Raw genomic sequence first — 20456 nt, forward strand, 5'->3', positions numbered from 1 at the left:
GGTTCTGTGGGTAATGCACAGTTCAACTCCACTACAACAAGTGCAATCCTGATATTTTAGTTGATGTTGGTTTTAAGTAATGCTTCTACTGTTGACAAATATTTTGAAGTCACTTATGAAACTTCATTCTTCAATGCAAGTTACCTTCATGTACAGAAAAGGTGCTGGTGTATTGGAATGCTGCATATATTGCTAGGTTTACCACTCTCAGGGCAAGGTACATATTTTTGAATGTGCCCATTGGCAGTGTTAATACCTCGAAGGTAGGTTTCAGATGTATGCTGATGGTATTGAAGCTTGTACATTGATCAGGGCATTTTCATAGTGTTCTACATCACAAGTGGCAGAATGCGCCATGTTGTCCCATTACAACCAGTGCAGCATACATGTTTTTTTGTGAATTGTGGACTTCCCCTGGTTGCTGTCTTGGGTAGATTGTGAGCGAGCTGGGTGTACGATATATTGACACAAGATTGGCTTTGTTCTGTGGCACTCCCCTCTATGAATAGCAGTAGCTATTTTCTATATTTGAATTTGCATTTTGTTGACATTAAACCCTTGCTGCCAAGATCACAGAATTTCTTGCACAGCATAGAAAAAGCAATGAAAGGCTGCACTCTGGAGCAGCTAATTCTTTGTAAGCCCCGCCCCCTTCAAAACACACACACTTGCTCCAACTTCCATATTTCAGGAACTACTCTAAGCTTTTTAGCCCAGTACATGGTCTCCAGCTTAGGACCAGTGTAACACCCAGAGTCCCTAGCTTGACCTTGTAGCGTAACGCACCCCCCTTAGGCATTGGGATAAAACCACTGTGTGCTGGCACCAACATAAATAGCTTGTCAATAGTGACTGCGCTGACTGGTTATAACGCTGGCATTATACATCTAAATACACATACAACAAAACATTAACTTTAAAGAAATGACATAGATTTTACATTGCGCATATTATCTACATAGTCTGTTTCCATAGTCTGTGACCGCTATCTAGTGGTCCTTTTAATAATTAGAATCCTGGTTTTGTGGTTTTAAATTTTTTTTTGTGCTAACTTTCTTTTGCCTTATTACGTTCAACCTACTTTTGCCTTGCTAATACCCATTACAGGGGCACAACCCTGACCCCTGTGTCTACTTACACCTCTTTCCTCTTTTTTGTCCTCCCCTTTGTGTGATTTTTAACTGAAGTCTATTAGGACTCCACCCCACCCCCACTTAAACCCAAACCAACCTGCAATACTATAGTATTGCCTACAACTCATTTTTTCTTCATTGTGGCACTTTTTTTTACCCTCTTTACTTTTGTTATTTTCACCCCTTCATTTGTCTATTTTTCTCTGCAATGTAATGCTGGTTACCGCGCTGACCAGGCTTCTGCACTTCGTGGCAGCCACCATTGCAGCCCCTCTCGGGTGCCTTTGGGCTAGACACCTCCCTAGGATGTGAGGATTGGGACATTGTGTAGGTACCAGCATACTCACTGAGGACTCCCTTGGGCACATGCCTCTGCCCCACACCTACAGAATCCCAGTTGTACAGGGCGTAAATGGCTGCTTGCTGGTCATTTCTCCAGAAGTGCTTCTTAAAGGGAGCCTTAGCCAAGGTCTGGGTCTGAAGTTGTTCCTGCACCAAGTTCTCTAGTTTCTAACCCATGGTGCCACCTACTTCTTCACCAGCGCCTGGTGAGTAACCTGGCTAAGCTCCTCAGCCCCTGGTCTCGGTGATGTAGCTCCTATTGTGCATCCCAGAAGAAGCAGGTGGACACAGATTCAAACAACCTTAGTACTATCCTAGTAGTAAGAGGGTCTATAGTCAGGCAAAATGCTTTCACTCCATACTTTATCATCCCAGGTTAGACGAAAGTCACTGCCGTCACTGAGGTGGTTTTGTATTTCAGCCTTCAACCAGTCCTATGTGCTTGCTGTGGCCCCCTGTACAATGAACAGCTTGACTGCCTTCACAGCTGCACCCCTGTATAGAGGGAGCATGCAGATCAATGTGTAGATGGACAACATAGACAAACCTATTTGCTCATTGCAGACAAATACCAGTGCTGTTTAAGTGGACTGAATCTTACTGTTGCACAGAGTGGAGTTGTTTGCAGCCACAAACTTTAGGAAACCTATTTCAGGTGCCCTTTTGGGCAGTGCACTGGGTCATAGATATGACTGTCTGCTCTACATACATTCACTCCAACTCTACATCTCGTTTAGAAGGCTCATTAAAAGGTCTTGGGCCTGGCTTTTTATGGTAAAGAGCTTTTTGGCATTTAGGTATACTACACCCAGTCAAATGCAAGGCAGGTGCTAACACTGTGATGTCCTATGGAAGAAGTGGATACAAAGATTGGTCCAGGCACACCATGAAATGGTTGTGATTTTACTAAAAGTAAAATCAGGGTGGTAAATTTCAGTTTATTTTTATTTGGGGGGGAATGCCCCAACCCCCCCTGTTTTTCTATCCTTTTAACCCCACCCCCACCCATTTTAACCCCCTACCCCGGTACCTATGTATCTTTCAATCCCAAAAGGTGTCCAGTAGTCCAGAGATGAGAGTAAGGCAAGATGGTATTTTGCTCTGGTGCCTTTACCAGTGACATTGTCAGGCTGACTGTGCTGTGTTTGAATGACCTGAAAGTCCATGGTCTGCCTCTATCCTCTGGGTCCCAATAACGTCCAGCCAAAAGTAAGCTCGCATTCAACTGATAAAGCCTGTCCCATCGCATTTGAGGCCCGTCGAGTGCAAACTAGCAATGCATTGGGATGAAGCGAACAGTCTGTAGTCACATCAAGTTCCAAACTAAAGAATTGCTGCAGAACTTTCAGTGATGGATAGTAACATTTTTATGTTCACGATTCCATTAGCATTTGAACAGTGACCCATTTTTATTTTTCATATGACCTGGGATTACAATACAGACACAACAAAATCCTTTTTGTTCCTGGTCTCCCAAAGGCACATGTATTGCTTCCTTCAACATGTAAATGTTATGTTGATTAGCGAACATATACATGTCCTTTTGAGTGACAAAAACCAAACGGCTTTTGTTTCTGTGAAGTTCGATTAGTGCAGGAGCCTGCAACCTTTGGTCCGCCAAATGTTTGGACTGCAACTCCCATCAATGCTATTTAGCATATTTAATGGTGAGGGATCATCGGTCATTCCGTAACCTCTTTAGTGCTACAGGTTGCAGACCCCTACCTCAGTGCTTCCGAGCCAGAGACCTTCACAACTACAGACTCCTTGGAGAAAGTTGGAAGAGCCGCACTGTATGATACTGTGGTCTCACGTAGCAGTCCTCCCACATTAGTGTTCCTGAGCTCAAGGTGAGGAGGACGAGGAGTTTTATCTTGGTGGTAAAAAGTTGCAAGCTACTAGATGGCCATTTAGTCACTTGTCCCCCTCCCTTTGCACCGTGCGCACAATGTCGTACTCGCCAAAAGTCCATTATGCAAACACTGGACTTGGAGAGTACTGTACAATAAGACTCCATAATGATCCCATTCATGCATTACTCTTTGCATGAAGATCCTTGTTTTTACAGAATGTATGCCCCAAAAATGTACTTTGTTTCTGATGCCTTTAAGAGTAGTAATTCAGTTGCATGCCAGTAGCACAGTGACCCAAATATTAGATTGTTAGAACAAAAACGGAACTGCCTTCTTGAGTATTAAAAGATCCACGGAAGACCACATATTGAGTTCCCATGTGCAAGAACCCCCATCTCTAAGACCTTTTCTCAGAGATTCCAAAACTGAATAATTGATAAAACTTGTTCTTCCAACCCTGTAATGAATGGGCAAAATGTCTAATTCAGTTGGGACGGCACTATCTTCTAACATTTCTCTTAAGCTTGATACCAATACTGTGAAGCTTATTCCGGTCTCCTTTCTGTGTGCTTGATTTTCCCCCCACCACTCGTTCCATGCCCTTATGTTTTATGCAAGTATCTTTCCCCACATGAAACTAACCTGCTCCAAAAGGTGTTCTAGTCAGCGTATTCTTCCACAATTTCCTACTGCTAGCAGGCTTTTAATATACCTTCCAACGTGTTCTTCGTGCTGTTTGAAATACACCAACATAACTCCAATACATTCTTGCTTGCATGAAACCAACCTTTCTCAATTTCATGCTTAATATTCCCAGCTCACTGCTGGATCCAAGTAGGCTACGGAGGGCTGAAACGAGAGAATCCTTGCACAGCAAGATACTTGGCTATATGAAAGGCGATAGAAAATACAAAAGTGGATACCAATTCCCCTGTAGGCGTGCACCTTAATTATCAGATTACGGCTGAGTTACGCACTACAATGTGTGTGTGTCTACTCTTCGCAGCCCGAAGTTGACTTGTGTTTTTGCTTTGGCAACTGAACAAGACACGAGGGTTCATGATCATTTGCTGAGCCTACCCTCCTGATGAAGGTGGTATAAAATGTTGTTCACCACCAAAACCGGTTGATGATGAAGACGGATGTGTGGGATATTGCAACTCACCGTATACAATTTTGGTTTTAAAATTGCTTCAAGTGAAGGTCGTTTTCCCACTTGATTTCTTTTTGCCAATTCATTCAGCGATGCATACAAATGAATGGGCTATATGCAAGTAGTAGACGCTGTGGATTAAGATTATACAGTTGCCTTATCCTAAATTCGGAGGACGTTTTTAGATTTTTTTTACATGCATGATAAATGGATAGTCCAGAAAGCATATTCAGACTAGTTTTGAAGACCATTTTAAAATCTTATTCAAGTGGGTGTTTGGGAAATAAGGGATGGTTTTCTTTTCATCTTTCCCCTAGATAGGGGGCCCATCACTGCTTGCTAGGGTTGGTACACTTGCAGAAGGTATATTTATCCAGCATGGGGTCTGGCATGGATTCACATGCTCATGAATATTCCCCGCCAGGGTGGGAATCCTCGGTAAGGAAAAAAATCAGTATCAGTTTCGTTTCTGATCTGTCTTTCTTAGTAGTAACCAATCACTGGTCTCTGGGTCATACTGCCCCCAGCCAATGACTGCCCTCTCCCTAAGCCCCGCCCCTGGCAGCTATCCTCAGATTTTTACTGCACGCTCAAGTGTTGGGAGTCCTCGTGCTATAGCTCTCAAGCTTTTACTGCGGTTTGCGCTTTTTCAAAAAGATTTCTCATTTTTCGGTTTAATCGAGCCTCGAGCTCCACTGTTTCTACTTCCGATCAACGGGGACCCGTTTCAGATTTATCTACACCCCTCAAGGGTGAAGTTTTTCGAGTTACGCTTCTTGGAGGATTCCAGAAGTTTCTGAGGCCTACCTCGTGGACGAGAAGAACATGGCCCAGGAGAAGGGAAGCTCGACTCACGGCAAACTGTTCAGGATCTGCCCGGGATGCAACCTACAAAATGTGTTCGAGGACAAGCATTCAAAATGCCTTTACTGCCTCCACGAGGACAAAACGCACGTGGGGAAGGACTGTGCGTTTTGCTTTAACATGTCGGATCGGACGATGAGGGATCACCGGACCAGTCTTTCCAACTGGCTGGAAGGCAAGAGCCCAGCAGGTGAGAAGTAGTCCGAGCGGTCTTCTAAGTCTTGTGAGGGCGCCTAGGCGACTGGTGCCCAACAGAAGGCAAAGCACTGCGGGCGCCGAACGTTCGGGCTCCTTGGCTGCCAGGCAGGGCGCACCTTCACCGACGCCATCAACCACAAGCCAACGCTCTGGCTCGGGGAAGAGAAAATCCGAGAACCCGGCTAAGCTTCTGGAGAGGTGTCATGACTACCTCCAAGGAGCCAGGTCCGACCCAGCAACCCCAGAGGCAGGCATTATTCCCCCCAGGGAAGTGCCAGCGGGCCCAAGCTGGGGCCCTTTGGACACAGTCCTGGCGCCTTAGGTGCCAGGCTCATGTTGGACCCCTGTCCTGGCGCCTTAGGCGCCAGGCTCATAAAGCTAGACATGTGTTCAAGTGTTTTAATGTGCACTTACCTGATGCAGACCATGCTCCTACATTCAGGCCCTCTTGAGGCCTGAATGGAACTACTTTACCTGTGGGATTACTTTCCACCTGGGTGTGGTCGGGGAAGGATACATACCTGATCGGTGGAAGGATACATGCCTGGAACTTCTTCCAAAGCTATTTAAACCACGCCCGATCAGCAACTCACGCTTCGCGTTCTGCTCCTCGCAGCTGGACGCTCACCGTGTCAGCTCCTGCATCTGGACTTCAGCCACGCCTGTCAGCAACCTGGGTCGCCTGCAAAGGGAGATAAGAGAGAATTGGAGAGAAAGAAGACCTTACCAGCTAAAGCTGCATCACAGAGACATCACACCGACGATCCTGAAAGGGAAGACATCATTTTAAAAGCATTTCGCTTCGATCGCTGCAGCGCTGCATTTAACTCACCTTTCCTGGGCGCCTCCATCTTCAGCAGCGATCATCCGGATCCGCACCCACTTCTCGGAGCCTAGAGAGAAGAAGACAAGGTGAGAGAAGGAAGGGAATGGGAAAGGCTCAGTTTCCTTCTAAGACTTACCTGTTGGGTCATTCCCATTTTATTTCGGGTCCTGCTGCTTCCTGGCATTCCGGACCCCGGCCCCTATGGGGAAAAAGACAGACATTGAATGAGCCGAATGCAAAGACATTACCTGAACGCTCATCCAGAGCTTACCTGTCATTTACTGGAACTGCACGTTTCACTTCGGGTCGGCGCCATATCTCCAGCATTCAGAACCCCGGCCCCTAAGGGGAAAAAGACATAAGCATTAGCGCTTGCTGCAATAAGACCATGAACATTATTAAGCTTGAACTTTTGAACTTGCAACAGAACTCTTACAGCGCCTCACCTGAATAGTCAAGCTTATTTTGAACTCCCATCAAACCTCAATCCAGTGAAGTAACTGGGTTTCAACGCGCCCCTGCATCAGAAGCAGGATGGAGAACTCATCCTTCCAGACCCTAAGGTGAGACTTCACGGGGAATCGTGGAAGGGTATCATGGAGGGTTGGAAGGGAGTGGGAGGCTTGAGCATTATTCCGTCAGTAGGTAATACTCCCTTTCACGCACAGGGGAATATTCCTGCGAGCCAGAAAAGCCAGAGTAGAGGGGCCCTTTCTGTCCATCCTCAGAGTCCTGCGCTTCACCATAGAAGAAGCATCAGCACTCGAAGCCAGACCTGCGCCTCCGTGGGAATCAGGTGAGCGTGACAAGAGGCCCCGGTTGATCTCGGAGGAACCAGCTGAGGGGGAGCGAAGCGGTAACCCTCCCCCTAAGGTGAAGGCCTCAAGCGTGCCCAAGGTGGTGATGGCCTTGATTCACCCGGCTAAGGCCTCTATCGAGAGAGTCGCTGCTGCCCTGGCGAAGCCTGTGGAGGCGACCTCTGGGCCCAGAGTTTCCCTGCCTCCTCGGAGGGAATCCTCTTTTAGGCCCATCGAGAAGACCCCCGTGGAGACCCCGGTGGAAAAAGAGGGGGGGGTGAGTGGCCGTGTCACACAACCTCCGAGGAGGAACTGACCGAGAATTTGGAAGAGGCCCAGCCACACGGGAGGAATCCCGAGGAGGGGGACGACGAGAGCGAGGGTGGCAACGACAACGAGGTTCCTGTGGAGGAACAACCGTCCCTCCTGGCAAGCCCGTTGCAACCCGAGCCTCAGGACAACTCTGTGGCCATTTTGACGGCAATCCAAGCCTTATGCACAGAGATGAGGACGAGACTGCCCCTGCCCCCGACGGATGACCCAGCTGTACCGGGTCCGTCTGGAAGCCCCCTGAACAAAAGGAGAATTCATCCAGTGCCCCTTCAGCCCTCACTGCCTTCTCAGCCTTTGCTGCCTTCCCCGATCCTGAGGGACGACACGGGAACAGACAAGGCCACGATGGGGAAAGATGACGACGGCGGTGACGACGGAACTGGCCTCCCGTCTCCGAATCCTCGGGCGTCCCCACCCGACGAGATTGGCTCCTTCCACGCCATGATTGCCAGGGCATCCGAGCTTTTTCAACTCTGCCCTGAGGAGAAGGAAGGCTTCCTCTACCAACGGCGCATGGCCAAAAGGAAGATGGTCCTTGCGGTGCCGTTGCTGGATGACATCTGGGACGAGGGACCTGCCCTCCTCAGGAACCCATCCATGACACCTGCCAAGAGGGACCGGTACGAGAAGAAGTACCGGGTCTCAGATGCCGCCCCGTTGTGCCTTAGGGAGCAGCCGACCCCGGATTCGGTCGTCTCAGCGGCGGCCAAGAAGAAAGCAGGGGGGGGGCATCGGCTTCACCCGGCTTCATCCTCAACTTCCCCACCGGACGGTGAGGGAAAGAAGTTGGACGCCATGGGACGACAATTAAGGCGGCCAATGCCCTAGCAATTGTGGCCCGCTACGACAGGGAGTTGTGGTACAAGATCGCCCCCCTGTTGGACTTCCTCCCGGACAACAAGAGGGCAGAGGCCCTGGCGTCCTACAGGAGGGTGAGGTGGCGTCGGACCACGCCATAACTGTGGCCACAGACATTGCCGACACCGGTTTCTGCCAGTTGGGCAACAGCGTTTACCTTCGACGGTGGGGGTGGCTCAAGGCAACAGATTTCCGCCAGGACGTGCAAGCCAAGGTTTTGGACATGCCCTTTGACGGGAACAATCTGTTGGGAAAGACTGTGGATGAGTCGCTGCAGGCCATCAAGACCGACACGGAGACTGCTCGGGCCTTGGGAGTTCTGCAGCAGCAGCGGCCGCCCTTTCGGAACTCTGGAGGCAAGCAAGGTGCCTCCAAAGGATTTGGCGGCGGCTCCTAGACCTACCGTCAGGCAGCCTGCTCCTCGTCGCAAGAAGCCTACAGGGGCGAGGCAAGTCCGGTGGATCTCGCCATCGTCGCCATCGTCGCCAGGGAGGCCAGGGCGGCAAGGCTGTTTCCAAGCAAGACTGACCCGGCCGTCGCGTCGGGCCCCCACCGAAGCATCCCAGTGGGAGGCCGGCTGACATTTGTCAGCGTGTGGCAGTCCATCTCCACCGACTGTTTGGTGCTGGATGCCCTGGCCCACGGGCACACTCTGGAATTTCTAAAGAAGTGCCCCTGAATTCCTCCCGTGGCCAGGAAGGAAAACCACGTCCCTCAACTACTGTTAGAGGTAAGGGTAATGCTCAAGAAAGGAGCCATCAAGCTCGTCCCAAAGAGGCTCCGGAGTATACTGAAGATACTTCCTCGTCAGAAAGAAGACAGGAGGTTGGCGTCCCATCCTGGACTTGCGTCGGCTAAACAAATACATCAAGGCACAGAAGTTCCAGATGGTCACCCTCCAGCACGTGCTGGGCCGGCTGGAGGAGGGCGACTTCCTAGTCGTGGATTTGGAGGATGCGTACTTTCACATCCCCATCCTAAAAGGACACCAAAAGTTTCTCAGGTTCGTAGTCCAAGGGCGGCACTACCAGTGCAAGGCCCTCCCATTTGGATTGAAGTCGGCGCCCAGGGTGTTCACCAAGTGCCTAGCACCAATGGCGGCGCGGCTGCGCCTGCAGGGGATCCATGTCTACCCCTACCTGGACGACTGGCTCATCTGAGCAGGCACAAGGGAACTCGCCGTAGAACACACAGCAAAGACGTCCGGCTGCTCACGGACCTGGGATTCTCCATCAACTTCCCCAAATCCCACCTGGTTCCGTCACAGGTCGCGCTGTTTCTGGGAGCCAAACTCGATACAGTAGCGTAGTTGGCCTCGCCGTCGGAGGAAAGAACGCAGGCCATCCTGGGCAAGGTACGGCGTCTGCTGGCCACGGACGTGGCCAGAGTGAGGTCTATCAAGTCCCTTCTTGGGATGATGTCCTCTTGCATCTATCTGGTGCACCTATGCAGGCTTCGCATGCGCCCTCTGTAGGAGTTCCTTGACGCCCGTTGGACGCAAGCGACGGACAGCTTCGAGGTCAAGATTTCGCTCAACAAAGCATCCCGCCATGCAATTCGATGGTGGATGACCCGCGCGCATCTCGCCGCAGGCACGGATTTTCAGACTCCAGCATACCGGGTGACGGTGACGAGGGATGCCTCCCTGGAGGGGTGGGGAGCGCACACCGGAGATCTTCACGCGAGAGGCCTGTGGCTCCCGGAGGAGAGGCCGCTCCACATCAACATACTGGAGCTCCGAGCAGTGTTCTGGGCCCTCAAGTCATTCCTCCGTCCCTCAAGGGCAAGGTGGTGAGGATCTTCACCGACAACACCACCACGATGTTCTACATCCGGAAGCAGGGAGGAACCAGATCCCCAGCCCTGTCCAAGGAAGCCCAGGATCTGTGGCAATGGGTCGTTGCCCAGGGGATGTTTCTGGTGCCTTTTTATCTGGCAGGGATAAAAAGCACTATTGCCGACTCACACAGCAGGGAGCTGTGCTCGTGCTACGAGTGGGAACTACGCCAGGGTCAAGTAGATCATCTCTTCCAGCGCTGGGGCAAACCCCAAATCGACCTGTTCGCGACGGCGATGAACTCCAAGTGCCAGAGATTCGGCAGCAGGTTTCCCTAGCCGAGGAGCATGGGCGATGCTTTCTCGTTCCCCTGGGACGGTCTGTTCCTGTATGCGTGCCTCCCGTTGCTGCTCAGGCTCATCAACCAAATCAAGAGGTTCCGGTGCAGGATGATCCTCGTCGCACCGAGGTGGCCGAGACAGATATGGTTCCCGGACCTTCTGGACTTGTCAGCGTCCCCACCAGTCAAACTGTCGACGGACGCAGATCTTCTCTCCAGAGAAGGAGGCGCCTTTCTTCATCACGACCCGGAGTCGCTGAACTTGCAGGGCTGGCTCCTGCAACACTAGAGTTCGGAGGGTACGATATCCCGACTGACTGCAGAGAGGTTCTTGCAAAGGCCAGGGCGTCCTCAACTCTCAAGTGCTACGGACACAAGTGGAAGAGGTTCTCTGTCTGGTGCCGTGCACAGAAGATTAACCCTCTACGGATTACAGCCCCTCAAGTGCTACCGTACTTACTGTCGCTTGCCAAAGCTGGACTAGCGCACGCTTCCATCAAGATACATCTGGCAGCGATTTCCTGATATACCAGAACTGCAGGACGGTCGTCCCTGTGGTCTCATCGCCTGGTGAAGGAGTTTATGAAAGGACTTTTCTGATCGTTCCCGCCGGTGAAGACTCCATCCCCGCCGTGGGAAATCAACGTAGTGCTGACGAGGCTCATGGGCCCACCATTCGAGCCCTTGCACTCGGATCCGTTGAAGTTTCTGTCGTGGAAGACGGCGATCCTTGTGGCCATCACCTCTGCACGATGCGCGGGAGAGTTTCAGGCCCTTTCCTGCAAGCCTCCATACTTGACATTCCACGAGACGAGGGTGGTGCTGAGGACGCACCCCTCCTTCATGCCCAAGGTGCCGTCAGACTTCCATCTCAATGAGACCTTGGTGTTACCAGTCTGAAGTTCTACGTGGACCGAACGAAGAGTTTTTCGGAAGACATCAAAGCTCTTTGTGAACTTTGGACCTGTGAACCATGGGAAGGGTCTCTCAAAGGCTTCCATTTCCAGATGGCTGTCTGGCTGCATCATGCACTGTCATCGGTTGGCAAACCGACTGTTGCCCGGCCTTCTGAGAGCCCATTCTACCAGAGCGATCGCTGCTACCACAGCGTTCTTGTCTGGTGTGCCCCTGCTGGACATCTGCAGGGCTGCTACGTGGAGGTCGACGCACACCTTCACGAGATTCTACTGCGTCGACCAGGATTCCAGGGAGGAGTCCAGAGTCGGCCAGGCAGTGCTGCGCAACCTGTTCGCTTAAGGTGAGCCTGGTGAGGAGGTAAGAGATGCTTAATTTTGAGTTTTATGTAATGCTTAATGTTGAGCCTTGCCACCTCCCATGGTTGTGCATGTGTGTACTGCTATGTATTCTTATATGCATGTGAATCCATGCAGACCCCATGCTGGAGAAGGAACAAGCTACTTACCTGTAACTGTTGTTCTCCAGCATGGGTCTGGCATGGATTCACATGAAAACCCTCCCTCCAACTCCTCTGCGGCTCTTCACTTGGTCATATTGCCACTTTACATATTACCAAATATGAGGATGGCTGCCAGGTGCGGGGCTAAGGGAGAGGGCAGTCATTGGCTGGGGGCAGTATGACCCAGAGACCAGTGATTGGTAACTACTTAGAAAGACAGATCATAAACGAAACTGATACTGATTTTATTTCCTTACTGAGGATTCCCAGCCTGACGGGGAATATTCATGAGCATGTGAATCCATGCCAGACCCATGCTGGAGAAACAGTTGCAGGCAAGTAACGTGTTCCTTAGTACATTTTCAGTGACATTTACCTAGGTTTACAGGTTTGTAAGTAGATGGAATTGTTTTCTGGTTGCATTTTGAATGTTTGGCGATTAGAGAGGAAATGCGTTTTTTGCCCAACAGGCCTTTTGGTTTGTTATTGTACAAAGTACACACCCAACATTCTCCTTTGCTTTTATGTTGCCTCTGCCCCATCATCAAACGCATGCCTCCTCTTCTCTTAGATTCCCACATTTGCCTACTGGCCTCTTTGAATGTAGGTCTAAATGAGGTGCATCAAGCACATTATGTTAGATTGAGGGTCTTTGAATATGAGTCGGATAGGTCTTCTGTAATGAACTTGGTTTACACGGTTTAGCATGTTTTTGATACTGAATACAAAATTGTAAAATATTGGGTTGTAAGAAGGTATTTTCCATGTATATCCTATGGTAGGGCTGTGAAACAGTTTGCCCGGGGGTCCCTTGGGTGCACCCAGTAGGCATAACTCACTTTACATATTGTTACATTTATGCTAGAATTAAAATGAGTCGTGAAATAGTTGTGGTTTCCGCATTCAGATATGTGCTGTGTAATGGACTTTGTATTAGGGAGATTCTTCATTAGTATAGTAAATGATGCCCAATTATTAGCATTCACAGCCTTTGTAGACTTCAGGTTGAAACCTTTTTTTCCACTGTCTTATGTCATGTCCTAATGGGCAAATAATCACTAAATTGGATCCTTCATATTGGCACGTTTTAAAGGCAGCCAAAGAGCTCTATTTAGTGGCCATCTTGCTTGACATGATGTACCATTTTTTTTATAAAGTTGCAGACATTTTTGCCTCTCCCTTCCACACAATGCAGGCAAAGAAGCCTACATTGTGTAGTCCTGTTGTCCCTTATGCCATTTAAGGCATTTAGGTATCAGTGATGTTGTGCCTGCATGATGTCTTACACCATGTTGCATTGAATGGATTGCAGGGCCCTTCTCTCAAGTTGTTAATCTGCTTTTATAATGTGCCAGATCAGTGCCGTAATGGTTTTCATAGCACGTTGGGATGATATTTACTGATTCCCCAGGGAAGATTTGGTCCTGTAAGTAAGGGCAAGATCATCTTTGCGGGAATTGCAAAAAGGAAGTGGGTACTGTGAAGGCATCATGAGACGGACAAGGACAACCGGTTAAATTTCATTTAACAAAGTTTTATTAACTCAAATGGCAGGATGGCGTAATGTCCAACTTTCCCTAATCTAAGGTGGGATTTAGCCTCCTAATGAAAACTAAGGATAGTATGCGTCGGTTAGTCCATAGGAATTCTGTCTGTGTCAAAACCCTATACTTGCTCTCACATTGAACTGCGTACAATGTGTAGGCATGGCAGCATCAACAATGTAAATTGTTCAAAATAAAGTTCATAGCTTCTTCACTCTTGGCTTGCAATCAGCTTCCCATTCCCCAAGTTCAGAACAGTTCATAAAGCACAAGGGTTCCCTTCAGCAAGGGTTCAAATCTTCCAGCTTTTAAAATAGCACTTGACTTCAAAATCACCTAAAATGTTATTGCAAAACACAAGCTTCTTAATGGATATTTTCAGTGGCTTTTCCATTCAGGGGCACCCGGGCTACGGGCAGTTGTCGGACCACATAGTTCACCCATTACAGCTCACGCAACCAGTACCCTTGCTTGACTGCTTTTCCATCAATACCAGTCCATTTCTTCTCCTTAACAGTTATGCTTGCTTCATTCACGTCACACACTCCTGACACTGTATCGTGCCTTGGTTGGCCAACATGCACTTGTTACACTTGCTTATGGTCTCTTGCCAACGCTTGTTTCCTTGTAACGTATAGTTCCTTCAACTCTCTTAGATTTGGTTATTGCTGGATTTCCAGGTAATATAGTTCCTTTTAATTTGGCTATTGCCAATGCTTGGTTTCTCGTATAATGCAGTTCGTTTCGTAACAGTTCATAACCTTCCTTTCACTCCTCTCGGTTTCAAGAGTGTTCACAGCTTGCTTTCATTCCTGTCAGTATTCAAATGGCCTTATATCTGCTTTCATTCAAATAGCAATGTGTGATTTCATTTAAATCCTTGTCCATTACTTGGTTTATATGTCTGCCTGCGGAATAAGGCAGAGTGTCTTCCCCTGAATTCTGGCAAACTACAGTAAGGTAAGGCATGAAACACTGGTTGTGGATTTAATGACCTTGACCTTTTGCATGGCCGAGTGTGGCTACTTTGTAAAGAGTTACTTGTAGAGGTTAGGCAGCCTATGGTATACGGGCTGTGACGCAGCAGCACTGTCAAAAAGTGTACCGCTTAACCAAATAACAAAATGAGGAAAAACAAAGCGCAACAGCGTGGATTAAACTCGCCACCTACAGTACACTTGAATGACAATCTTGCACAGAAGCGAACAATGGCAGAGGTGGTGATGGAAATGAAAGGTAATGGCACCGATTTGGGTGGGGTAATTAACCCGCCAGAGCAGGCGGTTATCCTGTTGGACATTTCCTGTGTCTCCACCGGTAAAGATCGACAACACTGATGCATCATGCTCATTAGAGCACATAGATTTTTTGAGGACTTGGATAACTGCAGAAATGTTGATTTAATTTCAGATGCGTCAATCTTGGCCCCAGCAGTGCGGCACAAACTTGCCAAACGGGTCCGCCTGTCACATGGGGCATGATTGTCAAATAGCCCGATTTGGGACATGCAGGAGGACGTCTCACTACATAGACCTGCATCAGTGAGGCTTACTGACTATTCCCCACTTTATTTGACAAAATGACATGTTCTGCTGAAACTTTGCTGAGATAATGGAGGATAGGGCTTTGCTCCCGAACCCTAAGGAGATGTTATAGATGTAGATAATTCCTCCACAAACTCGACCATTTCAGGAACAGAAAGGGAGGAAGAAAACTAAGAATATTAAGTTCAGCAGAAAAACAAAAAGGGCTCAAGAAAGTTCCTCTGTTCCCTTAGAGGTACAGATGGTCTAATTGTGGCTTCTAATGTAGCCTCCATGTCAGATCTTAAAGCTGTAATGGGAAGGTCAGAGGAGGGAGTTGCAGGGACCAGTAATGCACTCTTTACATCACAGCAAGAGGCATCTTCATTGAGTACGGGCCTGTCAAAGTACCATCAATAAGCTTTCTAAAGGGCTTATTACTATTTTATTTATTCATTTTTTAAACCAGTGCAGTAAATCTCCCTAATCTTGAAGTTCCAATGTCTGTTCTATATCAAGCTACAGCCAACAAAGAGAACTTGGACTTTTTGATAAGCACAGACGAGCGTGATGATTGCAGAGTAGGGACATATCCGGTAACCGACGAGTTCACGGAACAATTAGCTGGGCCTTCTCTGCTCAATCCAAGTGCTATACCCTTTAAACCAATCATCCAACAAGCAAGCATTCCAGAAAGTCTTTCCTCTGCTCATCACATTGGAGGACCGAAGAGGGAAGATTATTAATCTGCTAACTGAAGTATCTAAAACTGTGGCTGAGGTCAAAGTTCAACCAGATCAAAAAACCTATTATTGAAGACTGCTGCGAGTGGATGACTTCCTTGCTGGTCTTTAGGCTGGTGCAGAATCAGTTGAAGGTCTGAGGTGGGGCGCTCTAAAATGTTACCTTGGAACATATTTTTGCTGTTCATGGTTCTTTTCCGTTAAACAGGTGTTATGTTTTAACTCTTTTTGGGGAATTGCCAATTTTGAAGTACTTCACCACCAAAGATTTATCCCAGGTACAATTTACTGATGGGAACAGAGTCGATCTGGTGAGACTTGGGTTCTATTCTGAACTGGTTAAAGACCTGCTCCTACGGGAGGGCCCTACACTTAGACAGCCAGGCTACCTAATAACTGATGCCTCAGCTCATATAGATCTTTCCACACAGCCAAAATCGATATGGGTCTAATCTTTCATTTGTCCAAGAGCCCCTGCTAGTTACAGTAAATTCAGAAAGGCCAAATGACCACTTGGGTGAATGGCACACTGCATGTTCAGGGGGGGAGAGAGACACAAGACTGGGAGCCAAGTGAAATCTGGAATACACACAGATCTCAAGACTTGAGATCAAACTACCGTTTGTGGGACACTGCTGATTTTAATTTGCCCTCAAGAGACGTGGCTTACAGACATCCCGATATTGGATGGGTTTGACGTGCGCTTTGAACAAGCACATAAGGCAGTGGTCTGCATCCTGTGGCTCTCCAGATGTTTTGGACTACTATTCCCATGATTCCTCACCATCGACTAGGTTACCTAGAACTGCTGGTAATTGTAGTCCAAAACATCTGGTGAACTGCAGTTTGCAGAACCCTGACATAAGGGCTTACGAGGGCGTCCTTATGGAGGGCTGGTATGTGCACTCCGTCCTGCAAATGGTATTAAGATGATCAATTTGGAGTTGGGAAGAGATGATATTTTGGGCGTCACTTGAGTAGTCTGTGCGAGGGTCAGCCCTAAAGTCATCATGCATTGTCTTGAATGTTTATTTTCATCCAGGAGTGACTACTGTGCAGTCGTTCATGGAAACTTGTAGGGGAACAAAAACATTATTTTAATACTGGGTGACCTGAAACAGACTCCCTAGATCAGCATTACTATAATATGAAGGGTGGAAGAAAGGCCGCGATGTCAAAGGAAAGAGGGCAAGTAATCTGGTCTACTTTGGAACTCTGGGAACTGTCACTCCCAAGTGGGAGTTTAAAGGGTGACATCCCAGCATGTTACACCTGGGGTAGCTCGGTGGGAGACTCTACTTTAGATAATGTATTTATGTCGATTGATTTGGCCTCTAGATGTGAAACTCTGCTGGTAGCTTCAAGCAAAGAAAGTGATCATCAAGTTATCAAAGTTACACCTGATGAACGAAGTAGATGCAAGAAAAACCCATAGTGTTGGTTTAGCAATAAGGGGAAGAGACCATGTAGTCCTTTGGCGACCCACTCTCTCAAGTAGACTGAACGCCACAGTGGAGGATTGGTATGAAGAGGGTACATTTGAGAAGATGGATCCAATTAATTTGGTATCCCTAATCCAGTACCTGATGAGAGGGTTGGCTTTGGTAAGGAAACTGGACAAGGCCCAAGTTGTGGGCAATTATCAACATAGATTTGGCACACTAGGTTTACAGAAACTGGCTTAAGACATATCGACATACTATATCAACTTGATGCTGGAGTAATGTTGAGCACTCTCCAATCGGGAGTGGGCCGTGTTTCTGGTATTTGCTGAAATCAGTAGATAATCACGTCTTGATGCAAACCCAACCGATCGATGCGTTGGTTTGGGTGGGTCATTTTGAGGCACTTTATCAAATAGGAATGATGTAAATTGCACTGGCTAGGTCACTTTAAGATGTTCCAAAATAAAACACCTTTGACAATAATATAGATGATGTTCACAGTGCAATTCTCAAAGCGAAGAGTTCAAATGTGCCTGGTCCTGATGGCCTTTCAAATGACATTTAAATCAAATCCTTCACTTTGGGCAAGGGTTCCGCTGGAACTGTTCAATAAAATCATGGGACGGTCAATCTATCAACCTTCCTGGCTGAACGCGATAATTGTGGTCATTTTCAAAGGTGGAGATCCGCTGAATCTGAATAACTATCAGCCTATATCTCTGCTGGATGCCTCCTATAAAATCTTTTCAAAATGTTTGAGGGTGCTCCATGCCTGGGAAAAAGAAACAGTGCCTGGACTTGATAGACTTGAATCAGTCGTGGGGGGAATGGGGGTTAAAAGAGGCACGAACACCTAGTTGAATTGCCTAGTTTTAAGGCTGTTAATTAGCCAGTCGGTGGAGTCAAAGTAACAGATTTACTTTGCCTTTTTGGACATTAGCAAGGCTTTTGATTGCATCAATAAAACTAGGTCATGGAGTAAAATGTGTACAAATGGTTGTCCATCCCTGCTATTGTCTATGCTAGAGGCACTTCATGTGCACTAGGGTGCAGATAAAATTGTTTCACCAATGAACACTGGGTTCAAACAAAACGAGGATTGCGTCAGGGGTGTGTAATGGCCCCCTTTCTGTTCAACATGTATATAGCTGACATCATTGATGGCTTAAGAGGCATTGGAGCGAATCCCCCCAAAATTGGGATCCCTTGTGGTCCACTATCTTCTCTATGCAGACAATTGGTGCTTGAGGACTATATGCCAATTGGGCTGCAGTGCTCATTGGAGACAGTCAGCCGGTAATTTAAAGACTTAGTTGGACCTTAATATATCGAAATCTAAGGTCCTGATGGTGAACCCTGGGAAAAGGAGGGTAAGGACCCGGTATAACTGGATTATTGGTGACCAATCCCTTGGTGTTTCAAGTTTTAAATACTTGAGGGGGGGGGGGGGTTACCTTCGGTATAAGATCTCTCCGGTTTCTTGGACGACATTGTTGAAAGCCATGGCAGGAAGCATGGCTGCCCAGATGAGGAACCTGGTTAGGAAATTTGGTAGGTTCTCAGTAAAATCAGTAGTAATAATGTAAAATCAAAAATTCATGCCTAGAACTATCCGTGGTGCAGACATTTTGGAGGAGGACTGGAATTGGACCATGCTGGAAGCATGCATGTGGAAGAAAGTGCTGGGTCCCCCGTAAATATGCTGCAATCCGTCACAAACTTAGCTTGGTTTATTTACAGGTACGCATTGAATGGCTAAGTCTTCTGCTGTTTAGATCCATTTTGGTACCACCCTGGAGTACTCTTTTTATATCCCTCAATGAATTGTGGATTGGCCGTGCCTGTAAGGTTCTAAAGGTATGGGTTGCTATTTACCCAGTTGATATTAGCCAAAGTCGAGTCTTGCGAAGAAGAATTCATGCACTTTGCACTTGGGGTTAAGAAATAGGTGAAGGAACACCACTGGATTGCTAACGGAGAAAAGTTGGTGGGCCTGTTTGAACACTTTCAATTTGACATTAAGCCACAAAATATGTTACAGGTGTATTTAGAAAAACGCCTTTCTAGAGCATGATGAAGGGTGCCATTGAAAATAAAGCGAAGCCTGTTCCCCCACTCTGGACTTATTGGGAGCTAGAGCCAGAATTCAGCGGCAGGAGAGACTTATTGAAATAGGGACACAGACACGTTAAAACATTTAATGATAGTCTGTACCGCCTTGAGCAACGGTCATTTACAAATGCTTGAGGGTTGGAGGACAACAATCTTGATCACCTGCTGGGAAAGGATGTGGCACTGTTTGCTGTCCAATTCAGGAGATAAACTGTTGGCTGCATTAAGATATCTTAACCTAATTCTCCCAGAAGGAAATTTGCAAATTTTTGGTAACCCCAATATCCGCACACTGATTTGGATCTATTCTAATCTATAGTTGGAATATATAGTTGGGTGTTTAATGTGTAATTGTATTCGATGGACAAATGTGTAAATTTTTAGACTGTCGTATTTTAGTGAGTGAGTTTAATTTTTGAATCTTGTAATGGCCTGATGTCTAGACATTGTTTTAATTGTGAGGATTTTTTTGTCTATTGGAGTTTGAGTATTAGTATATTGATATTTTGTAGTGATTTTTAAAAAAAAACGTTTTTAGGTGTTGAACGTATGATGGGAGGTGAATTGTATTGGCAGAATGAATTATGGAGTGCTTTGTGGCAATTGAGGCCACTTTTGTTGGTCCTGAGTTTGACGACTGTTGATGATTATTCCGTAAGCTCTTCCTCTTTCCTCCTTTTTTTCAATGCATTGATTTACATTTATTGTAATGGATGTTTTTAATGTTGTTGATGTCGAGTTGTTGATGTCGAGTTGTGAAAGGTTTAGTTTTAAACTATAACGCATTAAAGGAATATGTCTGCATGCCAGCCCGGTCTCCCCCTGCACTTCCCTTCTGATTGCACTTACCAGTCGGACTTATGGCTTTGTACAAGGTCCTCGACCTGTTCCTTTCTCTCCGGGTGGTACCTCGCATCTTTGCCCAGCGAACTTCCGCAGCTTACGCTCATCCAGTGCTTCTTCTGTGACTAAGGACCTATACAATCGTTTCCCTCGGTCACGCCGGCCTCCTTCATACGGCTTGCCACTGGCCTCCAGTGTCTGGTACTTTCGCTTCCTGCTGCATAAATTCTGCACTTTTCCACGGGTCTCAAGTGCTCCCCCTGCCTCAACGCTACACTGGAGAGGTCTGCCTGCACCCAGCAGTTCATGGGCGTTCTCATACAGCTGACTATATTTCCACCTTGATTCCGGCTTT

At 47.4% G+C, this 20456-nt stretch overlaps 1 protein-coding gene across 4 annotated transcripts in view; it reads left to right on the plus strand.

The window, feature by feature from the left end:
• Positions 1-20456, plus strand: part of FLOT2 (flotillin 2) — a 566437-nt gene that overhangs the window by 208041 nt on the left and 337940 nt on the right. The gene's annotated exons all lie outside the window — the stretch shown is intronic.

Source organism: Ambystoma mexicanum, chromosome 9, assembly GCF_040938575.1.
Source record: "Ambystoma mexicanum isolate Mex_15411 chromosome 9, UKY_AmexF1_1, whole genome shotgun sequence".
Taxonomy (NCBI): Eukaryota; Metazoa; Chordata; class Amphibia; order Caudata; family Ambystomatidae; genus Ambystoma; species Ambystoma mexicanum.